Source organism: Pleurodeles waltl, chromosome 11 (assembly GCF_031143425.1).
Source record: "Pleurodeles waltl isolate 20211129_DDA chromosome 11, aPleWal1.hap1.20221129, whole genome shotgun sequence".
NCBI lineage: Eukaryota > Metazoa > Chordata > Amphibia > Caudata > Salamandridae > Pleurodeles > Pleurodeles waltl.
In genome coordinates this window covers 295,846,148-295,869,572 of record NC_090450.1, presented here as the reverse complement: position 1 = coordinate 295,869,572, position 23,425 = coordinate 295,846,148, and positions in this window count along the sequence as shown.

Genomic DNA, 23,425 nt, shown 5'->3' with positions numbered 1-23,425 from the left:
GGAGCGGAGTGATGGGAATGAGGGTGAGGGGGTGAGATGGCATGCATGTATGGTGGATGATAAGTAGTAAATGTTGATTCACCAGTGTCCATTCCTCTGGCAACTCCAGTGAGTCCCTCAGGATGCAGGATTGCCAAGACTTGCTCTTCCTATGCTGTGAGCTGTGGGGAAGGAGGTGGGGGTCCACCACCAGTCCACTGTATGGCGAGAGGGTGCCTTGCTGCCACAGAACGTACCTTCCCCCATAGGTCGTTCCACTTCTTTCTGATGTTGTCCCTTGTTCTTGGATGCTGTCCCACGGTGTTCACCCTGTCCATGATTGTCCGCCGTAGATCCATCTTCCTGGCAATGGTAATTTGCTGTACATGTGCTCCAAACAGCTGTGGCTCAACCCTGACTATTTCCTCCACCATGACCCGCAACTCCTCATATGTGAAATGGGGGTGCCTTTGTGGGGACATGGGCGTTGTGTGGTGTGTGTAAGTGTGTGGGTGCTGGGTACTGTGGTTGGGTGTGTGAATTGGGGTGCATGAGGGATGTATGGGTGTGTGTGGTGTGTGTGTCTAGTTGTCGCAGTGGTCTTGGTGTTAGTCTGGTGGCAATAATTTGTATTCGTAAAGGGTTGTTGGTAATGTGGGTGTGTGTTTTACAGTGCTGTGGGTGGGTGTGTGTGGTGTGTGTATCAGTGTCAGGTTTGTGGTAGTGGCCAATGTTGTGTAGTTTAGTATTTGGGTGTCCATTTTGAGCGTGCCGGTGTGTATTGCCAATGGTTTACCACCATTGAATGTCCTCCATGGTGACTTGTGGGTCATAATGTGGTGGGTGTTTTTTTGTTGGCATAATGGTTTGGGCATTCGTACCGCCACTTTAACACTGACCTTTGGGCTGGCGGATTTGTGTATGTAGCAGTATTCTGTCAGATTGGTGTGTGTGTCATAATTTGGCGAACGGATGTTCACCTCTGCGGCGGTATGTTGGCAGCAGTCACTGTGGCGGTAAGTGGGATTTACCATCAATGTCCTGATGAGGGGCTATGTGTGCAATGTGTGTAAGACTGACTTTCTCAGGAGGAGAACAATGGAGATACTGACTGAAGTAGAAGCTGCAACAATATTGTTACCTGATGAGCCTGATGATGAGGACATTCCAGGGAAAACAACTCAGCGACATGGAAAGGGGATTGTGGTAGAATTCATAGATTTCAAGTTTTTAGTTTTATTGGACAAAGTGTGAACATACGATTCCTTGACCAATAGGGACTTGGGAAGTAGTTTTAGGAAATTTAAATTAACAGGACTGCTCCAGGAAAAGACAGGCCATTTTCTCTCTATTCTTCTGGAGGGTTTACCTCTATTCTTTACAGTTGCTTAAAGACTTTGCGTTTTTGGAACTTAGATGCTGATTGCTGATGCCTTGCTGATTGAACTGATGTCCTGTTGATGAAGACTATCTTAACTTGCCGTTTCAATTGAGGAGAGGTATTATTGTACCCATGTGTCTGTTATGCCTATTTGCTTTTTCTTTCTAGGTACCGACCGCACTGTTTGATAGAGCCATAGTTAGATGTTTTCCAAATTTGTGTTTGCTAAATTATTTTGCATGAAGCCCAACATGCTGATGCTAATCAGATGCTAGATAAGGATCTCTCCCTAATGAAATGTTTGCCAATAGGGAATAAGGATTGATTAATTTCTTTGCTGAATCTAAATATATGTCATTTTGTTTGCACAATTGTCCTGGTTATTAATTTGTACCTTAACATTCTAATGGGTCGTAGTTCAAGATTTGATTAGGCTACATTTCTTCCACTTTGGACAGCCAGTGTTGTTTCTGTATGGGTATCATTTGATTTTGAGATTATTTTACATGACTTTAGAATAGTTAACACAGGGAAATAAATATTCAAATTTTTACTACAAGGTGTGATTATTCATGACTGAAAGGTCATGGTGTGTTACAATTACTGACTCCATTGATTATTAAAGTTATTGATTATCAATGATTATTGATGTTAGTGATTGGTTAGTGATAATTGATCTGCAAGTACTGGAGTCATGGTGGGATCTTCCTAATTGCAAGACCAAAGTTTCATCAACCTATTCGCGTACCCTTGTAAGTTTACTTATTAAGGTCGGATGCACTAACAAAAGCACTATTTACCAGTTCTGTTGTCTAAATACATCGGACGCCCATGTCGATTGTGTATTTCCCCACGTTGTTTTGAATAATTAGTGAGTTATTTCACTTTCGTGGGGAGACCACTTCACTCCAGGTCATTACAGACAGTCTCTCCATTCTTAGACCATTAATCTATACATTTTAGTTTTCAAAGACGTTAGTCTCATTCATTTATTGGAAGAAAAGCAAGACTGCAACTCCCAGAATGCATCTGGTGATTGTCAGGATTTGAAAAAAGGGTTCATAATGTCCCGTAACTGTTCTCTCAGTTTAGAAGTTTGGTGCCCTTTTACAAGCATGTGTAAATTGTTGCAGTTATGAATTTTGTACAATTACTTTATATAATTCATAGAACAGTTCTCATGTCTCCACTCACACTGAGAAAACATGAGTAATTTGTCCTCTTTTCTACTCTTTCTTTATTCCTCCTGCTTGGATCTATCAGGTGTAATTTAGATATTCTTAAGTGTTATTTTACATTTTTAAAATATGTCTGTGATTATGAACTAAAATAAAATTAAATGGGTGCTCCTCTCGTTTACAAAGGATTTTGTTTGCTGCTCGTCCAATATTACGCTGGGAACACCTACATACATTTTAATCAACAACACAGCATACTTTGGGAGAGTAGTTTACATAGTTGTGTATCTCAGTACTGTTACACCATTTTCAGACTATGAGAATCAGGTATACATTACATAAGTGTAAGTTACAACATTTTCTAGTTGTAAATCAGATTTAGACCAATTGGCATCCTTTAACAAATTTGGTCTAAATTAGTTGCTATGTGGCCAACTACGCTCTAAATCTGACTTGGTCTCTGTAGTGGGGTCACCTATGCCCCCAGTGCTTCACCCTAAACTTCCTTGCCTCCCAAAGTGTTTTTTCTTGCTGAAGGATCATTTTTCGATGATTGCATCTTTCCTGAATCACAAACAATTGCGTCTGTCTTTTTGTCAATTTTTTCTTACAGGGAAGAAATATTTTAGTAGAGATGTAGGTCAATAGTATCATTGCAACTTAGCTCTGCTAATGCTTCCATTCTGCCTGTGTATTAGATAGTCTATACTGAGTTGACCATGCCTCATAGAGAAGTGAATTTGTGCATATATTTTTTTAAATAAGAAAATATATTTTTTAACAACAAAAACTAAGGACTTCTATGCTACCCAGACCTGTTCTTTATTTTTTTTTACCACTTCGCTGGAAGGCCTTTTCCCCTCAAGTGGTGAGCCTTTTTTTGGCTATTAGGGGTAGTTCACGCTTAGGCCCTGATAACATTTCTGTCCACTTAAGCTACCCGCATTAAATTTGCGTCCTTTTTTCCAAAATCCTAGGGATTCTAGAGGTACCCAGTTTGTGGGTTCCCATTGAGGAGACCAAGGAATTAGCCAACATGTAGCTAAAATGTCATTTTTCTAAACAAAAATGGGAAAAATGGCACTTAGTTTTTTTCCCTGAAAATGGCATCAACAAACAGTTTTCAGTGCTGAAATCAACATCTTCCCAGCTTTCAGGAACAGGCAAACTTGAATCCGAAAACCAAGTTTTTCAACACAATTGTGGCATTTTACTGGGACACACCCCATTTTTACTATTTTTTGTGTTTACAGCCTCCTTCCAGTTAGTGAAAGAAATGGGTGTGAAACCAATGATGGATGATGGACAGCTAAACATTTCTGAAAAGTAGACAAACTTCTGAATTCAGCAAGGGGTCATTTGTGTGGATCCTTTAAGGTTTTCCTACAGAAAGTAACAGCTAAACTAACAAATATTGAAATTGAGGTGAAAAAAGAGCCATTTCTGTCCACGTTTTCTTCTTTAATGTTTTTTCAGCTATGGCAGTTTTTTTAAAGCAAGAAACTGTTACATCTGGTGGACTCTTCTGGTTGCGGGGATATACAGGGCTTGTAGGTTCATCAAGAACCCTAGGTACCCAGAGCCAATAAATGAGCTGAACCTTGCAATGGGTTTTCATAGTATACCGGGTATACAGCAATTCATTTGGTGAAATATAGAGAGTGAAAAATAGATATCAAGGAAACCTTGGTTTTCCAAAATGGGCACAAGATAAGGTGTTGAGAAACAGTGGTTATTTGCACATCTCTGAATTCCAGGTTCCCCATAATATCATATGAATAACAGGGCATTTCTCAAATAGATGTCTTTTTTACACACTGTCTTACATTTAGAAGGAAAAAAATGTAGGGAAAGACAAGGGGTAATAACAAATGGTACCTGACTTGGCTTGGTAAGCCTAGTGCATGTGACAGGAAATGCACCAAACCGCAACATGGACACATCAAATTTTTACATAGAATACTGATATGTTTCTTGGAAAGTGCCTAGCTGTGGATTTTGGACTCTAGCTCAGTCGGCACCTAGGAAAACCTACCAAACCTGTACATTTTTCAAAACTAGACACCTAGGGGAACCCATGAAGGGGTAACTTCTGGCGCTCTCACAAGGGTCTGCTACATTTTGCAAAAAAAATATATTTTCCTCACATTTCTGTGATAGAAAGTAGAAAGAGGTAGAAATGGACTAAAACTTAATTCCCCCCCTGGGGGAGAGACCCTTGCCCAAGGGGCTGCTCCCCTCATGTCATTGCATGAAGAACAAAAAAACTCCCTGGTGTCTAGTAGGAATTCCTGCATCCCAATCGTTATGCAATCGGGCTGCAGCAATGCTCAGAGAGACATGAAAAGGAAAGGAAAAGCATTTCCTTTCCATGCTTCCCTGACCTCCCCTTCCCCCATACACAGGAGAAACTAATCAGTTTATCCTTGGATCGCGCTGGAAGCCATGCTTCCAGCACGATGGAGGCGACCTCTGATGAGGTCAGCGTGCGATCACGCACTGGCGTCATCTGATGTCACAGGGGTGTTGGGATTGGAAGGGGAAGAGATTCCCCTTCCATCCCTGCCCAGAAGGCCCACGGGGAGCGCTAGTGTGGCAGTTACGTCCTCGACCTTTACGTCCACAACACCCAAGGGGTTAAATTAATTTTTACTGAGCAGAATATGAGAAGACAGCAATTCAACACATAATACCTGTAGACATTTTCTTAAACTCATTCGATACTAACAAACTAATCATTCATCAAAATAATATCTAGAAATGAATTGCAGAGCACACCTAAGAAATAGCTTTCTTCTTACAGATTAAAGTGCTTGTAAGCATTATAGTAACATCACTCACTTCCATAATCCTTTGCAAACAGATCCAATGAAAAGCAGATCATGACTATAAACCCTTCCTAAACTTGTTCATCTACTTGCTAATAATTAATAGGTGCTCTTAGCCCTCACCACAATCTGAAGGTAAAATGGAAGAACTACACAACTCACAACCTCATATCTGCAAGGTGAATGAAGTAGAGCAAAAAATCCAAAACAGAAGCACTTCCAGTATCAAGAGGGCCCCAAAAAGAAAATATTGAAGGGTTTATATTTCTCCTTATGCCCTCATTCAATGTAGGAAAATGCCTTTCTTTGCATGTTCACCCTGATTTTTTTTACTGATGCTGCTGGCTTTTTGACTCTGTGCATTGGGGCTCTTCTAAACAGACCTGAGCGCATGTGCTTGGATCCCCCAAAACTTGTCGAAGCTGGTTACACTACTATTTCACATAATTTACTTACATGTATATCCTCAGTATATGATACAAAGTGCACCAAAGGCCTGTAAGTGAAATATTACTGGTGGACTGTAGCACAAATTTGACTACTACTGAAGTGACAGTGCAAAACATGAAAGCAGGCTTATCACTATAGGCTTCATGGGCAGCTTTAAAACTACAGATTGGACCTGTGAAAATAACCATGTTTGAAAGACTAAATCAATTTTTAAACATATTCATAAATCACCCGCAAGTAAGCCATACATGCCCACAAAGCACGGTGCGTGATATTTAAAAGGAAGACATGTAAAAGTTTAATTTAAAAAATGTCCTTACGGTGAAAAGGCCTTAAAAGTTATTTTCACTGTAGCAGGGTTAACTGTTCTGTAGCAAAGCATTGGGAGGTAATATTACAATTATATAATGTTATTTTGACTTGTAAGACAACTTAAAAGTAAAATCTTGCAATTTTAAAAATATGTATTACAAGCTCAATTCTTAGGTAAAGTCAGATTTGCAATAAGCATTTTGTACAGGGTACTTTTTAAAAGTCCCCTTTTCCCTGGCTAAAGAGTCTAGAGGTCTGTTTGCATGAGCTTCCAACTGTCACTCGGGAGCTGAACAGCACCTTGATGAGGTGTGAACTTGCTGCCAGAGCTAAGACAAAGGCCTTGGGTGTGGTAAGGTGTTCTGTTCTTCTGACAGGATGACACTCTGAGCTTTGCCCAGCACCCTAATTAACTTAAAAAAGGCCTACACTGTTATAGGCAACTGTTAGCTGACATCTGGACAGAGCCCCTTTTGTCCACCTAGACATCTGGGCACCACTCCCAATGGGAGAGGAGCTGCCCCCGAACCAGTTTTGAGTGACCACAGAGAAAGAGTGGCTCATTTCCCTTACCACACCTCTGGGGTGGGCACAGCAGCTCTGCACAAGGAAGGAAATGTTCTGCAATTTTGGATTATGGCAGGGAGGGGCACTATGGGATTGTGGGCAGTAGGGCGCACAGGTAGGGCTGAAAAAGTGTTAGGGATATCCCTCAAACATTTTCCCTATCAGTAAGGGAGTGCCCAGGAGCCACTCACACCCATAGGCTAGTGCCAGGCATTAATGTGGCATTCTCTTTAGAACAGTACTGGATCTGTGGAAGACAGAAGATGGACTGCACCTATTGTTGAGACTTGTGAAGAGACCTGAAATGCTAGACCTGCTCTCTCTTGTACTCAGGACAAAGAAGTTGACTCCAAGTGCCATTTGGCTGACTTCAAGTTAAGCTAAAGGAAAATAATGAGATGCTAAAATCCCATTTCCCAAAAAGCCCAACTGAGCAGTTCTAATTGATCCATGGGGAGAGTTCTACAAATTAGGATAGGTAAAGTATGATCTCCCAGTGAAACTGTTCTGTTGAGTCACAAATGATTCATACAGAAGGAGAAACTCATGAGACATTGTTATGTATGTTTTCTTCAAGATTTATTGTGTCACTTTGTCAAGGTTATTCTCATAACATACCAAGTTAATGTGTTTTTAAGACTTTAGTCACTGCTGATGGTCTTTTCAGAGTAGGATGATGGCTCTAAGTATAGCCCCACCCATGGCCATTCACAGGTACTGCATCACTACGTCTCTAAGAACATACTGTAGTGCAGTTGCAAGGGATAAAATAAAACCTCACAGGAAATAATATTAAATACATTGAGTATTATTTTAAAGAAATATATATATAAAAACTTTTTATGTTAAAAGTTTTAATATAAATTATAAATACATACTTTATTTTTTTAAGATCATTTAATGGCATTTCCAATTTAAAAAAATGTAATTTAATTGTATGCATGACCGTTAGTCATTGTTGATGTTTATATTGACTCCACTCCCTATTTCATGTGGTGGAGATATATACGTTTATTTTTTTGGTACATTCACACTCGTGATGGTGAATTACTAAAGTGCTAGAGTTACTCAAAAGTGGAAGATTAAATTTAATGGCGTAGATTTACTTATGGTAAAGTTACCTTTATGAATATCCCCTATAATTGCAGGGCCCAGAATAGCTCGATAGGTTCCATCGACCTCGAATGAAAATTTTAGAATTCACTGCTTTATAAGTTGGGTGTAAAACGGCAATACCAAATGCCACTGCTTACAGGCAGACAGTATTTTCAACAAATAGTGGGGGAATGGAAGGAGATCAAGTACATCAGTGCACAGGGTCGCTAGATGAGGTGGTTTGAATCTAGTGAGGTGGGTATAGGTGGATCCTTAATGATACAACATACCTAGATGGCAATTGAGTTGGGCTTAATGGCTACTGCGGTGCTGGATGCACTGCATTATGCATTTGAGGTACGTTCATATTTCCAGTGCACATGGCAGTACAAACGAATATAAATCAAGGAAACACCAAAAACCTACAAATAAATATTGACTTGACAAAAAAAGCTGGTGTATGCCATCATTCTAAAGAAGAGGAAGCTATTTGAGCAGAGCCAATGTGTGTGACCTATTTTTATTAGTATAGGTGTCACCTTGTACCACAATTGAGAGGGTTTGCAATGTCAATTTTCTTCTAGCAGGCTGATGAACATTTTGCTTATGGCTACCAATGTACTAAATAAAAGGTTTTGTAATCGCAAAGCCCACAATTTGCAAACTTTACTGAAAACTGCTAGAACTGCAATTCTATTTCAATGTACAACAGGCACAGAATCATTTTCAAATGTATTGGTGAGACGTAATGTAAACATTGCAACTCCCTCCAATTCAGAAGTTGGAGTCCGTATGAAAGGGCGAAGGGCATCGTCAACCCTTCCCCCCCCCCCTCTCCCTCTGCTTTGGTAGCTACAGCAGGGGTGGAGTTCTTGATGGGTCTTTCTGCTATTCGGCAGACTAAGGCTCATAAATAATGTGAAAGGGTGAGTGAGTGAGTGGACGGATGGATGTGTGTGAGTGAAAGGGTAAATGGGTGAGTGAAACTATGGAAAGGTAGATATATAGATGGATGAATGGGTGAAAGGATAGATAGAAGGATGCATGAGTTAAAGAATGGATGGATTAGTGAAAGGGATGGTGAATGAATGAATGAATGAATGGCTGGATAGATCGGTAAGTGAAGGAATAGATGGATGAATGAAATGGTAGGTGGATGTATGAGTGAAAGGGTGGATGGATGAGGAGTACAGATGGATGGATGAGTGAAAGGCTGGATGGGTGGAATAAAAGGATGGATGGACAGAATGAAAGGATGAATAGACGAATGAGTGAAAAAGTGGATGGATAGATGGATGAGTTAATGGATAGATGGATGGATGAGTGAAAAGATGGAGCTGTGGCACAATGAAACCCCAACTTCAGAAGGTACAGCAGAGTGCAGAACTTGATGGGCCTCTTCTGTCTGGAACTTGGCAGACAATGGTGAATGAGTGAGTGAAATAATGGCTGGATGGATGGATAGATGGATGGATGGAAGGTTAGATGGATGGGTGAGTAAAAGGATGGATGGACGAGTAGATGCATGGATGAATAAGTGAAAGGGTGGATGTAACAATGGATGAGTGGAAGAATGGATGGATGAGTGAAAGGGAGGATGAATCGATTGGCCCATAATGGATGATGAGAGAAAGGATGGATGGATGAGTCGAAAGTAGGGTAGATGAATGGATGATGAGAGGATGGCAGGATGGATGGCTGAGTGAAAGGGAGGATGGATCGATGGATGGGATGGGATGAGTGAAAGGGAGGATAGGTGCATGGAAGGAGTGAAATGATGGATAAATGATGGAATGAAAAATTGCATTGATGGATGGTGAAAGGATGGCTGGATGGAGGAGTGGAATAGTAGATGGATTAGTGAAAGGGAGGGTGGATAGATAGATGGATGAATGGGTGGATGGATGCATGAGTGACGGAATGGATGAGTGAAAAGGATTGTGGGTGGATGAATGGCTGGATGGATGAGTGAAAGAATAGATGGATGAGTGAAAGGAAGGGTGAATGGATAGATGGTTGTGTGAATGAGTGGATGAATGAGTGGTTGGGTGGATAAGTGAGTGGATGGAGAGATGAGTGAATGGTAAATGGATGGATGAGTGGATGAGTGCATGGGTTGCAGAGTGGATGGAGGACTGAACCACTGAAAGGATGGATGAGTGAAAGAGTGGACTGATGGATGGAGCGAAAGGATGGATGGATGAATGGATGATGAGTAAAAGGGTAGTTGGATGGATAGATAGGTGGATGGATAGGTTTGGAGACGGATATATAAGTTTAGATACGGATGAGCAGACTGGTGGAATGGTGAAGGAATGAATAATGGATAAAAGAATGAATAGATGACAGAATGTAAAGGTGGAATTGTGGATATCAGCAGGTGGATGGAAGGCTGAAAGATGAATGGATAGATGCATGGATGGAAGAGCTAAGAGAGCTCTTCTGGGGAGGGTCATAATGATATGCTTTGTTTTTTTGGTGCCTTAAAAGCTTTGGGTTGAAATGGGGGTGTTCTAATTTTGTGGCTACTCCCTTTGGAAAGGGACCTTGCCACTCCATACAAATTTACATGTATCAATGCATTTTCACCACAATTGCTATCACAAACATTCTTAATATAAAGGCTCTTCAAAGGGGTGGTATTGGATCCGCAAAATAGGAGCTGGCCACGAAGAACTGTGTAGAATTAGTTAATGTGCGATTACCCGTTATGACCATACACAGCAGACCAGAGACCCCTCAATGCTTAATTTCAATTAGAGGTTGCCGGTGGACGTCTCCAGCACTCAGATTTGGCGACTCTCACTTATTTTTCCACATCTTATATTTACTGAATGTAAGAGGGGGGGTAGCGTACACATAGAAAAGGCGGAGGTATCGAGAAAATCGTCACAAATGGAGAAAACAGAAACATTCAATAGATTAAAGTGGCATGCGATATATTTACGACTACCAGCCTTGGCATTTGGTTCGCTAACGTTAAATTGCAGCAGCTGCTTCTGAGCAAAGCTTCGGACAACGGCACTCTTTCTTTTACAAAGTAAGCACTGGGACTGCTGCAAGCTTCTCCTATTAAACTTTGCTGCATTCATGTTTTTCTTAACTGCAATCAAAAATAGCTCTTTGAGATTTGAAAGGCACGGTGGAGTTTTGTTGTCCTTTTGGTGCCTACCTTCCTGAAATCCCTACCCTTTGTATAGAATTCAAAAAAAGTCTTTCCTCGTTAATATTAATAGAGTAGGATTCTATGAAACCTACAGAAGAGTAACTTTTGCCTCTGGCAGGTTTGTAAATCTGCCAGAGCCCAGAAAATATTTGCAGTTCGTAAATCAGTCACTGTTTATGCCCTGAAAGTAAAATGAAACCGAGAAGGCTGCTATTCACGGTTAGGCACTTAGCTGTAAAAGATTGTTTTTCACCCAAAAGAAGATGCAGTTGAGAAGATATAGAAACATTATTAAAACCCAGAGGTAATTTCAAGTATGGGAGTCAGAACCAAATAACCAAATAGGATTTAAATAGCTGCAGTCTCTCTCGTATCTAGTGGCTTGCCTACATTACCTGTCTCACTTAAACAGCTCTTCCCTGGGAAAGTTATTAGAAGGACCATCCCAGTGCAATGTGCAGTTCCAGCCTCATAAGTGTTCCAAGCGACTCGCCGTCCCACGCTCCTAAATTTTATTTACGTGACTATTTTTGTGCTGGCTTTCTGTGCTGCAATTAACGTTTGCTCCTGCCTCTTGAAAGATATGAAAAGACAGACCGTAAACAAACATTTGAAAAACCCATAGGATTACCATTTTTCTAGTGACAAGCTGTTTCTCGGGTTCACTACCCTACACAAAATAGATAGAGCATTGCTGGCGGCTGTGCATACCTCGCTCACTCAGTGCAGGTAGTGCAAGCTTCTCTCACATACTGCACAAGTATCATATTGGGAGAAGAAGAACAAACTTTTATTTATTTAGTTATTTTTACATTTGTTTGCTGTAGCACTTTCACTGAAGCAAATTAACAATAAATTATGAAAAGTTCAATAAATGTATGAAAACAATAAATTACAGAAGAAAAGAGAGAATAAACTATAATTGGAATTAAAACCAAGAGTTCAAATGTAAAAAAAGACTATCATTTTAAACCGTTTTTCGCACAAATGGGGAAACATATGGTACAACCTTACTTGACCTCCTTTACCATTCATAGGGGCTCATTTACAAGAAATGACGCTAAACTGTGCCATTGCAGTTGGTAATCAAAATTTTACCGCAGGCTTACATCAGATCCTATTGCCATGTGTATGCTGTACTTACAAAACAGCACACCAGGGTGTCAGGATTTGGTTAGAGTAAAAAAATGCAGCTAACCTTTGTGCTGCATCATTAAGGAAAATGCAGCTCATGTTTTGATGCTAATCAGCCTAGTGTCAGTTTAGGACATCACAAGAGACCCATAACAGAGATTCCAGGACCAAATAGCCCCAAGGACAACCCCAAAAACCTGGGTACTAACCAGGATGTCCAGGAAGAGACCCAGGAGAAGGGGAAGAGGAAGCAGAAGTGCAGGGTTAGTGAGGAGAACAGCATTTTGATCGGTGTGCTGACACACTATCAACAACTGCTATTTGTCACCTCTGAAATGCCATAACGGAAGAAGGAGGCAATATGGCAGTTCATAGTTGACAAAGCCAGCAGTGTGTCAGAGGTCAAGTGGACAATCGTCGACTGTAAGAAGCGCTGGCATGATTGCTAGCACAGAATAAAGAAGAAACTTGCTAGCAAACGCAAGGCAGCACTGCAGACCAGAGGTTGAAGTCCGGCACCCCAGGAAGAGATTACTGAATTGGAGGAGATTGTGTCAGCTGTCATCCCTGAGAAGGTGTTCACAGGAGTCCAAGGAAACTAGAGTGCAGCATATGAAGAAGCACAACAACCACAAGGTAAGTCTCACTGGGGGGCAATGTGAGAAATACGTTTTTTCAAAAGGGGAAGATCACCATTTCCCTATGCAAAAAGATACTGTCTGCAGGCAACAGTCTAGGCTGCTGGAACGCTTATGGTTAAACAGCAAACAGATGTACGGGCTAACCTACAAGTCCCTTGCCCTGCTTCTGCCTCACTACTTCACACCTAAAAAGGGAGGCACCTGCGGTCCAAGGGTCTTATAAAGAAGCACTGTAATGTCAAGAGGGGAGGCAGCCATGTCCCTGTGCCAAAATGTACTGTCTGCAGGCTACAGTCTAGGATGCTGGTATGCTTATAGTTAAACAGCAAACAAATGTATGGGCTCACCTACAAGTCCCTTGTGCCGATCATGTCTCACTTCTTCACATCTAAAATGGGAGGCACTGGCAGTGCAAGGGGCTTAGAAAGAAGCCCTGTAATGTCAAAAGTGCAAGGCAGCAATGTCCTTGAGCAAAATGGACAATTTTCAGGCTACAGTATAGGATGTTAGCATGCTTATTGTTAAGCAGCAAACAGATGTAGGGGCTCACCAACAAGTCCCTTGCGCTGGTTGTGCCTCACTTCTTCACATTTAAAAAGGGAGGCCCTGGCGAAGCAAGGGGCTTGGAAAGAAGCCCTGTAATGTGGCATCACCTACCACAAGTAGCACATCCCAGGACAGAACCAGCACCTCACCTGTCACGTTGTGTGAAGTACAGCATCATTGCAATTGTTCCCTGCTGTGGGCCACACTTTAAGGGCACTTCCAGCATACTGTGCCACAGGAGTTTAATTCACATTGACACTTTGGTGATGCAGTGTGCCAGTTCATTCTTACAAGGCCACACAAAGTCATCTTGTATGGCTTGTCATGCCCTTGGAAATATGGACACCTTTCATGCAGAACACTTTATGAAAGGGGCATTCCATGGGTGTAGCTTAGAGTGCACCCATTCAACACCCATGGAACCCAAAGAAACCTGACACATACACAGATCAACAAGGCAGGGAATGTGTCATATTCCTACGCAACCCCATGGGTGGTGTAAGAATGATACTACAGGGATAAATATCTTCAAAGCTCCTCTTGTGGTACCATTCCTACGTGTGCTGCAGAATGCATCACACATAGAAAGACTTTAACACCCCTTCTGGTAGTTACTGTGCAGGATGGTCTCCCGTCATGCCCCTAAAATATCATCCCCACAATGCAGGCATCCTCCTACCATGGTCCAAGGGTGTCTGTGTTGGAACTAGCCAGCATTTTGTGTATTACTGCACGCAGAGAGGACACAGGGCAGCATTGAAAGGTACCTGCTGCACCGCCCTGTGCCACTGGCCACAGAATTGAGGTTCTTGGGACCTTGTGTATGAGGAAATAACACAGTACAGCCCACACGGCCAGCTTACTGTGCTGGGCTGTATAATGTAGAAAGTGCAGCCAAATGTGACACATACCTGTACTTTCCTCTGTGATGGTGTAACTCACTGCTCCTAGAGCCAACACAGGTACACTTGCACCTTGGTGTAGGGGTGCCTGCATTGCGGGCGATGATTGCCCATGTGCTAAAAGGGACACTTTCCTGAACTTGAGCAATCATGTTTATCCTCTACCAGTTTCCATGTGTGCTACAGAATGCAGCACACAATGAAAAGGAAAAAATGGGAACTACCATGTCAAATCTCACTGTTGCACGACTTCAGAGCCACACCTCATGTGGTTTACAAATCTGATGTATTATCCAGATAACTAAGGCCTTCATTATGACTTTGGCAGTATTCCTTGAAGACCGCCAAAGCTACAGGTAACAGGTCTCCCAACCGCCATATCACAGGTACTTCCAGATTTCTGCCTAACTTTGAGCGGAAATCCGTCAGTAGTCGTGCTGGCGGGTGGAGGCGCTCTGGTGGTTCCACCATAGCCTGCCCCTCCAATAGGCCACCAACTGCCATAATATGGGCCATAATATGACCTGGTGGTGTCCTGCTGGTGCGGCTCTGCCGGTGGTGGAAGCGCCCCATCCCATTCCCTGCCGGACAACCTCCCTGGACCAGGTAGGACAGGGGGAATGGGGGAGGGTGGGGGGTGTTGTGTGTGCATGTATGAATGTGTGGTGTCTGTGTGTGTGCATGAATGTGTGTGTGCATGGCTGTATGAGTGTCTGTATGTCAGGGTGTATGCATGTCTGTATGTCAGTGTGTATGCGTGTGAGTATACATGTTTGGATGGGTGTGAGTATGCATGTTTGGATGGGTGTGAGTATGCATGTTTGGATGGGTGTGAGTATGCGTGCATGAATGCGGGTATGAATGGAGCTGTGAATGCATGTATGTATGTTGGGAATGCGTGCATGGATGCGTGTGAGTGGATGCATGTATGTTAGTGTAGGTGAATGGGTATATGTACGGTGCATGTTGGTGTCTGTGTGCATATATGCAGGGGGTAGGTGGTGCTGCAGCTGGAAGGGATGTCTAGTGATTGCTGGGGAGGTAGCTCCTCCGCCATGGTTTTTGTCACGGTGCTACAGCCGCAGAAACCATGGTTGAAGACCAGCTCCTATCACTGCCAGCGGTCTTCTGTGGACTGTCAGGTTGGATATGATCATCTCTGGCCCTGCGGCTCAGACCGCCATGACAGTATGAGTGGAGATGTGGCGGGTTGGCAGAGGCCAACTCGCCACACTCATAATGTGGCGGTCTTTACGGCCAGCCTGTTGGCGGTGGGGCCACCACCTAGGGTCAAAATAACTCCCGAAATCTGTGAATGGATTACGGAATCCATGGGTGTTGTGGGGGAACACCCACACTGACAGCCCTTGGACTCAACAGTTCTGCAGTGAAAGGTTTAAAAGGATTAGACATTTAAAGGGCCATCGTCAATAACACAAGATGTTGTGGTGCAAGCTCCACACTGTGCCACTGGAGCATCAAAGTCACTGAGAATCTAGTGTTCAGTGTGGTGCTGGGGCTTTGCAAATGAGGCACCTACAATGCTCACTTGGAAACTTTGATTGTAAGGATGATCACTCATGTCAACATGTAGCAGTGTTCAACATTGACCTACCTTCATTTCATTGCAGACGGCGACAACATAACTCCTGGCCAGCTGCCTGTGCTCAAATTCTCCTGTGATGTGGATGACCAGCTACCAACCTTCAATGACAACACCCTCCAGGAAATCTTGGGTGCAATACAGACACAATTTCCAGTTGCAGGGAGGCCAAGCAGAGGTACGGGGTTTCCAGATGATCCACCCAACAGCCAACAAACACCACCTGCCAGCTCATCCCCAGCTCTTGACTCCCAGGACCCAACAGTCACATTCTAAAAAATGCGGTAGGAGTCCAGCAGCAGTTGGAGGAGAAGCTGTGGGTGTGGCGGGTACCCTAGAGGTCGTCCAGAGGTGCCTCAGTCCAAATAAGGACAACTTTGCATCCATACTAGGCATCCACTCTCTGCTTCGTGGGCTCATGCAGTCCATGGCTGACATCGCTGGTGTCATGAGTCAGAGGCACAAGCATGATTGACAACAGGTTGGGGGCAATGCAACAGGTCTTTAAGTCCATAGAGTGGAAACTAGACTCCCTCATTACAAACTTCAGTGCCTACCACCATGACCTTCCTGAAGTGTTGCAGACCATGCAAGTCCTCCATGCTGCTGTGCTGCCCCATATGTTCCCACAGATGAGGGCTGCCGGGGACACAACATCCATATCTTCAGCCAATGATGTGTGTGTGGGCCTTATTCTAATTCAGCACCCACAACACCCTTGTCACAGAAGGCACCACATACATCAGAGGATGAAGAAGTGGAAGGAACATCTTTCACAAGAAAAACTGGTTGGTAGTCTTTCTCTGTGGCACATGGCCCCTTTTTCCTTTGCTCTGTGATTAAGATCATGCCAGTGTCTTAACACCTGTCACCGTCCTCAGTTTGACTCTCCCATGCTTGACTTCTCACATATGTACACTTCCATTCTGCCCAATCTTACCTACTTTAAATGTGCTCCTCCTCACTAAAGCACTCCTCTCCTACACATGTCCCAGGACATGTTCACCTCCATGGACTCTGTCTGGAGATCCTATGTCTAAGTACCTCTGTTGAAGTTGTCATTAAGGCCCTCATTACAACCCTGGCAGTCAAAAACCGCCAGGGCTGTTTTGGAGTTTGCACCGCCAGCAGGATGGCCGTGCAACCTTGCGTATTACGACCGCAGCGGAAACGCCGTGGTCGCACTGCCGGGACCGGCGGTTTACCGCCACGTTGGTCCCGGCGGTTTACCGCCACGTTGGTCCCGGCGGTTTACCGCCACGTTGGTCCCGGCGGTTTACCGCCACGTTGGTCCCGGCGGATTTAATCCTCCAGGGCAGCGCTGCTTGCAGCGCTGCCCAGGGGATTACGAGCCCCCCTCCCGCCAGCCTTTTCATAGCGGTAGAAACCGCCATGAAAAGGCTGGCGGAAAGGGGAGTCAAGGGGCCCCCTGTGACAGCCCCATGGAGCTTTTCACTGTCTGCATAGCAGACAGTGAAAAGTGCGACGGGGGCAACTTCACCCGTTGCACCGCCGCAACACCGCTGGCTCCATTTGGAGCCGGCTTCCGTGTTGCGGCCGACATCCCCGCCGGCCCAGCAGGGATGTTGTGATGGCCACCGTGTAAGTGCGGCCGCATTGGCCGCCGCCCGCCAATGTTGTAATGAGGGCCTAAATGTCATGTACAGAATTACTGCATGCAAAATCACATTTGTACATAAATTCACTTTGCAAAATCTTGGTGTCATATGTGTGTCAGAAGCATTAACAACATGAACATGTTACCATGTGTGAAGCTAACACGCTGGCTGCTTACCAAAGGGAAATGTGTGGATTTGTGACAGACGCAAAGCCACACACACACTGACTGAAACATAAGTGAAGTGACTGATATCTATGAACAAAAGAGACCGCAGCACACAGCGTACAGAGCATTAATGCATAAACAGTAAAGTCCAAAGTATGAAGAATTAGTTGGTAAGTGAAGCACATCAATATTCCACGTTCCTCATAAGAAACATCTTTTTATTTTGAAACCGCAGTTTGGGTCAGTGAGAAGAGATGTCCATCAAACACAGCCAACACGTGTTTCATCACACAAGTGACTTTTTCAAGGCTGCAAAGAGATATATATACACTAATGTTTCATTTTGTTCCGGACTGGTCAAAAGCAAAACATAAAAAGTAACAAATAAGTAACTGGGTGCATATACCACAGGTACGTAAACCCAGTAAGTAGTGCAAATAGAGAGGATAATAAACATGGCAATCAAAGTAGAAAGGATAGCGAGCAGACACCATAATGAGACACCACAGTGGTATCAGCGGTGATATTAATCCAAAGATAGTGCCAGACCAAACCAACAAACTGTATATATTCTTTAGTAAAAAAACACCCAAAGCTATTGTTTAATAGTGTGAAAACCGTGAGTATATTGGTAAGCCAACGTGGAATGGGTATGCGGTGCCCGAAATATAGTAGGAACTGTAGTGAGTAAAATAAACAAAAGAATGCGTGCCTAAAGAAGAAAAAGAAAAGCGGCCTTAATCGTACCTAGAGTATGGGCAAAAATGTAGAAAGTTTCAAGTTGGGAATTTGTACTCAAAGTAGAAACTAGAAAGGAAAACAAAGTCGTCAGTAAAGTAGTCAAAAAGGGGGCTAGTAAAGAGGGAAAACAGTAAAAATTAATTAATTAAAATAAATTACCTGTTGTAGACTGGTATATAAATGCGCCCATGTAGGGAGTGTAGAAAGCATTGATCAAGTATTAAATATAAAAATAGGAGGACCTTGGTAAGTTCTAACGTGGTCCTGGAAAAAATACGAGAGTAAAGATAAGGGTTGCTTCATACGTCAAGAAGGCTGATGCGTAAGTAGGTAGAACTAGTAGGGATATTGCATATCAGTAAGGTTAGGTCAGAGAGAGCAGAAAATAACTGGGATAAGTAGCCCGCCGAAAAGGTCCCAATTGTTCAAAAAGAGGAAGGAGGCTTACCTGTCAAACAGATTACCGCGTAACGTTTGCTCGTGGGGAGTCAATATGAATGACTTCGTGGGAAGCTGCGGTGTTAAATGCCAGACACGTCATGAAACTGGATGAAGGACTACTCGATAACCAGTCAACAAAATAAAAAAAGGTTTGGGAAAAAAGAAGTAATTTTACCAAAGCAGTGTATTATACTGCTAGAATTCTGACAGGAAGGGTAGGGAAAAGCGGCCATGTTGGAAGAGGAAGAGAAACTGTGATAAGAACTAAGGGGGTCATTCTGACCTCGGCGGTAAAAGGCGCTTACCGCCGGTCAGAAGACCGCCATAACACCGCCGCGGCCGCGGTAAACCGCCACGGTCATTCTGACCCGCTACTTGAAAACCTCCAAAAACCCGACATCCACAAAAGTCTGCCACACCAAAGGTCAGCGAAAAAATGGCGATGACCAAACCTCCACCGTCACGCCAACAGAAATACGCCCATGCCATTACGACCCACGAATCCACGCGGCGGTCTTACAACCGCGGTATTCTATTGGCGGTACACACCGCCGCGGTCAAAATACACACACCTTTACAAAACATCCCCACATTGGTCAATTTGAAACACACACACCTGAGACACATATACACACCACTCCCACACACCCAATACAAAATAAAACACACACCCACATCACCCACAAACCCCTACGACAACAATTGCGAATCAAGGACAGAGAGAGACAGCACTGCTTAGAGTAGACCATCACACAGAGGCAAATCACAACATCACCCACACAATTACCACGCACAAAACACCATACACCACCACACACATTACACTCCACAACACATACACCACCCCTCACCTCATCCACACCACCCCATGGCACCCCAAAGACACCCCAGGTTCTCTGACGCAGAACTCAGGGTCATGGTGGAGGAAATAGTCCGTGTAGAGCCCCAGCTATTCGGGGCACAGGTGCAGCACACTACAATAGCTAGGAAGATGGAGCTATGGCAAAGGATAGTGGACAGGGTCAACGCGGTGGGACAGCATCCACGCAATCGGGATGACATCAGGAAGCGATGGAACGACCTACGGGGGAAGGTGCGTTCCATGGTATCAAGGCACAACATAGCGGTGCAGAAGACTGGCGGCGGACCCCCACCTACTCCCCCAGAATTTACAGCATGGGAGGAGGAAGTCTTGCACATCCTGCATCCTGAGGGCCTCACAGGAGTATCTGGAGGAATGGACTCTGGTAAGTCAAATCTTTACTACTACTTCCCACCCCCACCCCACCTGCATGCCAGCACATACCCCCACCCTCACCCCCACCCCCATCACACCAACTCCTTGCAAAAGGCTCACCATCACAAACCACCCATCCCAACACCAAGCCCTGCATGCGACCACAAAGCATGGACACCCATCACCAAAGCATGCCCACTGCACACACACATCACCCCCACAAGCCACCCTCACAAAAGCCCCCACAAGGGAATGTCTGCACTTGGGTACACGGACACCCATCCATCACACGAAATGCCACACACAGAAGCTATAACCATACCTTAATACCCCTGCAGGACCCGAACGCCACCACACCGCCACGGAGGGTCCAGAGATGTCCATCCCAACCCCAGATGAGGCCCCCAGCGATGACAGCAGCTCTGTCTCCCTGGACCCAGATGACCAGCCCGGCCCATCGGGGACCTCTGGACAGTCGGTTCCCCACAGACAGCCACAGGCTACAGCAGACCTAACTCCCTCTGGGAACACCAGCACAGCTCCCACCCAGCGGGCCCATGCCTCTGTCTCCAGGACACGTCAATCAGCGGTGTGTCCGCCACTACAGGGCACCCAGGTTGACCCACCACCCCAACAACAACAGGGACCTGGGGGCAGTGGTAGTGGGCACACCGTCCAGGGGACAGAGGCCCAGGGAAACAGGGGAACTGGGAGGGCTGCTGTGCGACAGGGGGGGGACAGGCCCAGGGAACCCACTCTCCAAGAGGCCCTCTCCTCCATCATGGGAGCATACTACCACTCCCAGGAGACGATGGCGATGGTACTGGCCAGGTTCCAGGAGATCCAGGCACAGCAGGAGGAATGGTACATGGGGTTCAGAGAGGAACTGAGGAACATCGGTTCCGCAATGGGGACCATCGTCCTGGCCCTTAACCAGATAGTCACCACATTGCGGGACCATGTGGCACCACAAAGGGCCCCTGTCACTAGCCAGGACCAGGAACAGGCTACCACATCCGCCGGCGCTAGTGGACAGGAGGCCCCCACACAACGAAAGTCCACCAGAACCCCACCTCCTGCTGAAGAAGAACCACCCCGCAAGCGGAACCTGAGATCTCACAAGAAGACAGAGTAGGATTGCAAGACCCCTGCCAGCATATGATACCCCCTGATGTCATCCCACTATCCCACATTGTCACCCTGTCCAACCTTGAACTGCCCCTGCTCCATCCTTCCACAGGCATATGGACAATGTACCTGTGCGACTGAGAACTGGACTCTGCCATGGACATTACTCCACCCCCACCCATCACCGTCTTACAATAATGTACCTATATGTAGCACTTGAAATAAATCACTCATTGCACTTAAAATAACAGGAGTCTGCTTGTATTTTTCACAAATGTATTACACATAACGGTGCAATTATGTTCAGTTACATTGTGATGACAACATACCAATGTCAATAAGCTTTAGTCCATGGGCAAACAAAGCAGTAGTCACGCAGTCGGTCATACAGCTCTGAAAAGGGAAGGGAAAGTCACAATTAACTTAAAAGGAACTGGGGGGAAACACAGACAGTAGAGACGCAGGAGGCCTTAAGTAAATGTGAAATGGGGTGGTTGATCCTTACCTGTGTGCTACTGAAAATATTGTTGTATCACTTTATCCCTGTTGTCTGTGTCGTCCCCGTCGTCTTCCTCCTCTTCACTCTCCACAGGCTCCACAGCTGATACAACACCACCATCTGGACCATCCTCCTGCACAAAAGGCACCTGGCGTCGCAAAGCAAGATTGTGAAGTATACAGCAGGCCACGATGATATGGCACACCTTCTTTGGTGAGTACATTAGGGATCCACCAGTCATATGTAGGCACCTAAACCTGGCTTTCAGGAGGCCGAAGGTCCTTTCTATGATCCTCCTAGTTCGCCCATGGGCCTCATTGTACCGTTCCTCTGCCCTGGTCCGGGGATTCCTCACTGGGGTCAATAGCCAGGAGAGGTTGGGGTAATCAGAGTCACCCAATAACCACACACGGTGTCTCTGTAGCTGTTCCATTATATAAGGGATGCTGCTATTTCTCATAACATATGCGTCATGCACTGACCCAGGGAACTTGGCATTTACATGGGAGATGTACTGGTCTGCCAAACAGACCACCTGGACATTCATCGAATGATAACTTTTTCTGTTTCTGCACACCTGCTCACTTCCACTGGGGGGAACCAAAGCCACATGGGTCCCATCAATGGCACCAATGATGTTGGGGATATGTCCAAGGGCATAGAAATCACCCTTCACTGTAGCCAAATCATCCTCCTCAGGGAAAACCAATGTAGCTCCGCATGTATTTCATCAGGGCAGACAACACTCTGGACAAAACCTTAGAAAACATAGGCTGAGACATCCCTGATGACATGGCCACTGTTGTCTGAAAAGACCCACTTGCCAAAAAATGGAGTACTGACAGAACCTGCACCAGAGGGGGAATCCCTGTGGGTTGGCGGATGGGGGACATCAGGTCTGGCTTCAGCTGGGCACACAGTTCATGTATAGTGGCTCTGTCAAGTCTGTATCTAAGTATAACATGTCGTTCTTCCATTGTCAACAGGTCCACCAGCGGTCGGTACACGAGAGGATTTATCCTTCTCCTCGCAAGTCCCAGCGGACGGTGACTAGGAAGGACAACATGGAGCAGAAAGTCAAGCAAACCACAGGTTCGTTCACACAGCTTGCACAGTAAAAGAATCGCAATGCATTGAAAGGCTTGTGTGAGTGGCAATGCACGGCCTAGGCCTGTGTGACGCAGTTGAAATTATGCCATGTGGGCCCTGGAAATGGTGGCTGCCTGACCTGTGAAGTGTGACAGTGGGATGTGAGGTCAATGCGCTGGCGTGGCACACCGTGGCGGTAGGCGGTCGAAGACCGCGCTGCGAAGCCGCATTGGTTAACATTGCACCCTATGGGTTTCATGAGTCAATGACGATGTGCGCCAGCGGTCGCGGTACGCACCGCCGCGGGCGTGACCACCATTTTCTATCTGATTAATCACTCGAGACCTGATCATCCAAAGGAGAGGACCTATACTGCAAGTGCTGCTGTGACCTCGGTCTGGGAGATACTATGGCTGCTGCGACTGGGGAAAGGGCCCCTGCCTTCACATCTGAGGAATTGGAGAAACTTGTTGATGGGGTCTGCCCCCAGTATGCGCTACTCTACGGTCCTCCAGACCAACAGGTAGTACACAGGGTGCACGCTGAATGGGCTATGCCTGTGTTGAGTGGGGTGGATGTAAGATGGTGGGGAGGGGAGCGAATGAGGAGTGCAACGCACGACAGATGGGAACATGTGCCACATGGCAAGGTTGGGGAGGGGGGGCCCCTCACATCGACCATGCAGAAAAGTGATGATATTTCCTTTCCCACCCTGTACATGT